This window comes from Mustela nivalis (genome assembly GCF_964662115.1).
Source record: "Mustela nivalis genome assembly, chromosome: X".
Lineage (NCBI taxonomy): Eukaryota > Metazoa > Chordata > Mammalia > Carnivora > Mustelidae > Mustela > Mustela nivalis.
In genome coordinates this window covers 108,384,756-108,390,348 of record NC_139040.1, presented here as the reverse complement: position 1 = coordinate 108,390,348, position 5,593 = coordinate 108,384,756, and the positions used below count along the sequence as shown (strand labels likewise).

General features: G+C 48.9%; 1 pseudogene across 1 annotated transcript; it reads left to right on the top strand.

Moving 5' to 3' along the window:
* Window positions 1-2,572: 2,572 nt before the first annotated feature.
* Window positions 2,573-5,318, top strand: LOC309856580 (melanoma-associated antigen B4 pseudogene; annotated as a pseudogene). The gene is made up of 2 exons (XR_014316633.1): window positions 2,573-2,632; window positions 3,875-5,318. The product of XR_014316633.1 is annotated as a melanoma-associated antigen B4 pseudogene (transcript).
* Window positions 5,319-5,593: the final 275 nt, after the last annotated feature.

Genomic DNA, 5,593 nt, shown 5'->3' with positions numbered 1-5,593 from the left:
GCGCCCATGATTGGAAGTAATTTTAAGTTAGCTGTAGAGTAGGCTAAAGTGGCTGTGGCACTGGTGAGCCAGGTGGTGGGTCTCTGAGTTGAGAGATTTGAGTCTGGAATGGAAAATTACCTTTAACAGTTACTTGGGGATTGTGAGTAAATCAGAGAGTATCTCCACCCAGGGCATGGGTGGAACGTGTCCTATGGTTCTGTCCCCAGTGCAGGTGAACACAGAGCACAAACTAGGTGTTTTATGCGAGTCATCTCCAGGGACTTTCAGAGACGTAAGGGTGGGACTGTTTTGAGGCAGGAAACTCAGAAGCCACTGGGCAGGTACTCTCTCCTGTAAGCTGGGGAATCAGAACCCATTTTATTAAAAGAGCATTCGAATTCAGTGTTACTGTTTTTGTTCTGTTTTGCTTTTTATTTAGCTTCTAATTCTGCAAACTAAGGGAGGTATAGATTTTAGATGATGGTGAAATTAATGAAGATGGGGTACTTTGGATTAAACGGCAGCTGAGAGGAAAGATTTAGTCTTTGACTCCAATTCTAGAGATTTGAGTTGCATTCGGGTAGAAACCCCCCCCCCCATGCTCAAAATATGATTTATGAGGGGGTGGTAATTTACTTTAGTGTTTCTGTAAGAAGCACTTTGGACTGATTTGGTGTTCCAGGTCTTAGAGTGGCATATATTCTCTGATATTTTCTATATTAAAACAAATATTCCATCAGGGTGGGTGGTATCCTCTGGGGTCAAAATAATCATAACCATTGTAATAACAGGCATCGTGTAAAGTCTCAGTGCATTCCAGGCATCTTTCCAGGAGCTTTATGTACATTAGCCATGGTCTACCAGGCCCTGCAAGACAGGATTTAACAAACCCACTTCTCAGATGCAGAGCCTGAGGCCCACAGAACTTGCTAATGCACCCAGTTCATAGAGCGAATACGTGATAGAGCTAGGCATAGACTCTTGTTCTGTCCAGACATCACACTTTTCCACTCCTCCCAGCCGGAGGCTGACCATGGATCACTTAATTCACTTTCTTCTATCACTCCAGAATGTATCTCAAGAGATAAAAAGGCAGACTACATGACCAAAGCATTGGATTGGCATACATAATAAGTGCAATAAGAATACCAAAATAAATATGAATAAAGGAGAGAATGAGACAGTGACAATATGATTATCTCCATGTATAAAATCAGCTATCCTCCAAAGATCAGGGGCTCACAAAATCATCTGGCTCCATCCTTCTCTGTAAAAAATAAATCTTTTAGAGCTACCCTAAGTGAAGAGAAGAAATAGATCAGCTTTTTTTTTCCCTTTCCTCAGACACCACACCTGTCTTGGGCTCCCTGATGTATGCTGCATTTTCCTAATCTTATATCACTCTTGGCACATGAACTCATTTTCGGCAAGACTTGCAGCAGAGAAACTGGTGGAGTGTTTGCAGGTACAGGTTGTTTCCCAGGAAGCTTTTAATAAAGAGACAGGCCAAGATGAGGACCCCCGTGAATGAATACTGAGAAGACAACTACCCCAACATATTGGGGTCATCGGAAGACCTAAGGATGGTGTCCTTAGCTCAGTAAAAGGAAGCCCATGCTGTGAAAGATATGGTGAAGACCATGAGTGAGAAATGATGGAAGGGCCCAGCCAGAAGAGCGAGGTCCTATAGCATCACATCCTTGCTGTCTGTTCTTGGAGGCACCCAAGGACCATGATCAGATGAGGCTCACCCTCATTTCCAACTTAGAATTTTCAGGAAAGGAGGACCTACAGGTAAGATGAGCAGCTACAGGAAAGCACAGAGAAGGTACAGGATCAGCCATCTATCAAGATGAAGACCCAAAAGCAGCACCCACAGCATAAAAGAAGACCCCCCAACATCTCCAATGCTGTCATGCCTGGAAAGCCCTGAGCAGAGATGTCAGGCTGATTTCAGCCTGGAAAGTCTCAGGAAGGTGAGGGCCTCCGTTTAATGAAAGCTGCGTCAGTTTTGCAGAGGGAGGGACTTGGGCCCTAACAAGAATTCATGTGAAAGCTAAGAGTGTTACGAGAGGACCCAAAAGCAGAGGGGGCTAAATAGAATCCTGTACCATTCTTAGCCCTGGGGGACCCGGAAGAGCTCTAACCGAGGAGTCCCCTTATTCTGCCTGATGAGTGAGACTCAAGGAAGGAATGGCCTTATCTAACAGAACGGGTCCCAGCTCTGCAGAGGAAGAAGTCTTGGCCATAGCTGGAGTAAAGTGTGGACCCTCAGTGCAGATGTATCTCCCCTTAAAGAGGAAGGCTCACAGAGTGTGTGCCCCCCCCGACCCCCCAATCAGGCTTGTGCGGTCCAGAAAGGAGTAGCCCTATAGCAGCAGGCGGGGGGGGGGGGGCAGGACCAGAGATTCCCCTCTAGGGACTCAGGAGGATGAGGGTCCGGGGGCTGGTGAGGCTGGGCCACCAGAGGGAGGAGCCGCAAACACTGGGGTCCCACGGAGCCCCGCCCCTGCTTATAGCCCTTGGAGACCCCTGTGACCACGCCCCCGGATACGGATAACCCGACTTCCGTTCTGGGCGGGACCTCGACCACTGGGTGCGGCGTTTATTTCAGCGGCGGCCAGTTTCCCCGGACTGGTCTAAAGTTAAGGTGAGAACCCTGAGTGGAAACTGGAGAGGCCACTCCCCCGCCACAAGGAAGTTTGGCCCCCGAACCTGCCCCTTTGGTCCGGCTCTGGGAGGTCCCAGCGGACTGGCCGGCCGAGCAATCCTGTTGTTCTCATTGCCATCCAGGCTGCTTCAGGGAAGCGAGGACCTTTGTCTAAAGAGGGCCGCCCCACTCCTGCTGGCGGTCCAGGAATGTCCTGGAGTAATTAGGGCTGATGTAACCCCTTATTTTTGTCTAGGGGGTGATTCAGGTAGAGAAAGGCCTATATCTAAAGGAGGCAGCCCCATGGGTCGAGCGAGAAGTTCTGACCCCACAGTAAAGGTAGAACTTTCAGTGCTGATAAGGGTCCCTCTCCTTAAAATAGGGAGCTGTGCAGAGCAGTACCTGGCTCTCGTATCAGGGAGTCCTCCAGTGAGGTACCCAGATGTGCAGCACAGTGACTTCTTTTCTAGTACTCTGGGAGGTGAAACCTTTGCTTTAAGGCTTGTAGACTCAGGTAACTGGAGGAATACCGAATTCTACCTGGAATCAAGTTCAAAGCCCTGAATGAGGTCTGAGGGAGCCACTGCCTCCAGAACAGTGGGGCTGAAGGGTCTCACCCCTGCTGTTAGCAGGCATAAGCCCCTGTCAGCTCACTCTAGCTGTTAACTCAGGCCTTAGAAATGTGAGCATCTTTGTCTAAGGGTCATCATGGTCTCAGATCAGCAGAGGGCAGAGCCCCAGGAAGGGTTTGGAGTCAAGGTGAAGATCTTGAGTAAGGAAATGGGAGACCACTCAATACCCAATTGAAAGAGTAGCCGAAGGCACCTGGGGGCTCAGTCAGTTAAGTGTCTACCTTCTACTTAGGTCGTGATCCCAGCGTTCTGGGATTGAGCCCCAAATCAGATTTCCTGCTGAGTGGAGAGTCTGCTTCTCCTTCTCTCTCTCTGCCTTTCCCCCCAACTCGTGTTCTCACTCTGCTCTCCCTCTCTCTCAAATAATAAATTTTTTAAAAAAATAAAAAGGAAGAGTAGCCCATGATGCCAACCCCGCTGTTAGTCCTGGGAGTCCTAGGATTACTGTGTCTTCCTCCACTGGGTTCTCAGGACACCTGGCTGAACAAGAGCAGCAGCGTTTTGGGGTCCTAGAACTGTGCTCTCATGGAAATCTGCAAAGGTGGCTCCTTAAAAGCCAAGGTGTTCTCTCCCTGCTGAGGCGCTCACACTCTGATCTTCTCTGCTCCAGGTACCAGCATCTCCTGCCTTTCAGCTCACTCTTGTGCCTGCTGTCCCTGACCCAGTCATGCCTCGGGGCCAGAAGAGTAAGCTCCGTGCTCGTGAGAAACGCCGCCAGGCCCGAGGTGAGCCCCAGAGCCTTGAGGGTCCTCAGGCCACTGCAGCAAATGTTGAAGAGTCCTCTGACTCTCCTGTTTCTGGGGATACTCTCCCGAGTCCCCCTGCTGCTGACACTTCCCAGGAGCCTCGGGGATCCCCAGCCACTAGCTCTCCTACTGCAGGTGTTTCATGCCCAAGATCTAATGTAGATGCCAAGAGCCAAGCTGAGAAAAAGAAAAATTCCTCTCAGGCCTCAACTTCCCCTGAGAGTGCTCACAAAGATCTTCTAACCAGGAAGGTGGGGGTGTTGATGCAGTTCCTGCTAGAAAAGTATACAATGGGGGCACCCATTTTGAAGTCAGACATGCTGAAGATCATCCACAGAAGGTACAAGGAGCACTTTCCCGAGATCCTCAGGAAAGCCTCTGAGCACATGGAGCTGGTCTTTGGCCTGGAATTAAAGGAAGTCAAGCCCGGCCGTCACTCCTATATCCTGGTCAGCAGCCTAGACCTCACCGCCGATGGCTGTGTGAGCAGTGCCTGGGGCTTTCCTAAGAATGGGCTTCTCGTGCCTCTTTTGAGTGTGATCTTCTTGAGTGGCAACCGAGCCCCTGAGAAGGATATCTGGGAATTCCTGAATATTTTGGGCATCTATGATGGCAGGAAGCATTCGGTCTTTGGGGACCCCAGGAAGCTCATCACCCAAGATCTGGTGCAGGAAAAGTATCTGGAGTACCGCCAGGCACCTGGTAGTGATCCTCCACGCTTCGAGTTCCTGTGGGGCCCGAGAGCCCATGCTGAGACCAGCAAGATGAGAGTCCTGGAGTTTTTGGCCAAGGTTCATGATACCGTCCCCAGCGCCTTCCCATTCCATTATGAAGAGGCTCTGCGAGATGAGGAAGAGCGGGCCCGAGCCAGAGCCACAGCTGCGGCTGCCTCTCCTACCCGGGCCGGTGCACATTCCCAGGTCAAGTCCAGCCTCTCCTCTCCTCCCTAGAGAGGGCTGAGGCAGATTCTTTGCTTTGTAGTTGTTGAGAGCTGCCAGCTTTTAAGTAGTGAGAGGCTAAGGTGGGGTTGGAGAGGCCATAATATATATCTTCTTTGTTTTTCTGTCGTATATTGGTAGCTTACAAATGTTCCTTTCAGGAAGAATGTTTATTTAGATTTAGAATCCAAGTTTATAAATGACATAGATCACACATTGCTGTTTATCAGATTTAAGAGTAAGAGTTTTGGTGTTGTATAATGAAGCTAGAAAATCCTTACATCTTCTTCGGGTTCCACAACAACATAATACGGCTTTGGAATGGAGATTTTTCTTAAGGGTTAGAGTTTTGGTGTTGTGTAATAAAGCTTGAGAAAAAATTAAATAGTGATAAATTACATTCTTTGCTCCATGCTCCATTTATTTTTATCATTAATTGAGGATCTGATCTTTGGAACGTTGTATGTTAGTAGTGATGATGCTAGGGATAAAGAAGACCCTGCATGTAGATTTTTAGAGTGTAAGAGCAGTTTTTATATAAGAATGATGGTGTGATGAACTCCAACATGTAAGACAAATTTGAAAAAAAAAGCAACGAGGGGGCGCCTGGGTGGCTCAGTGGGTTAGGGCCTCTGCTTTGGCTCA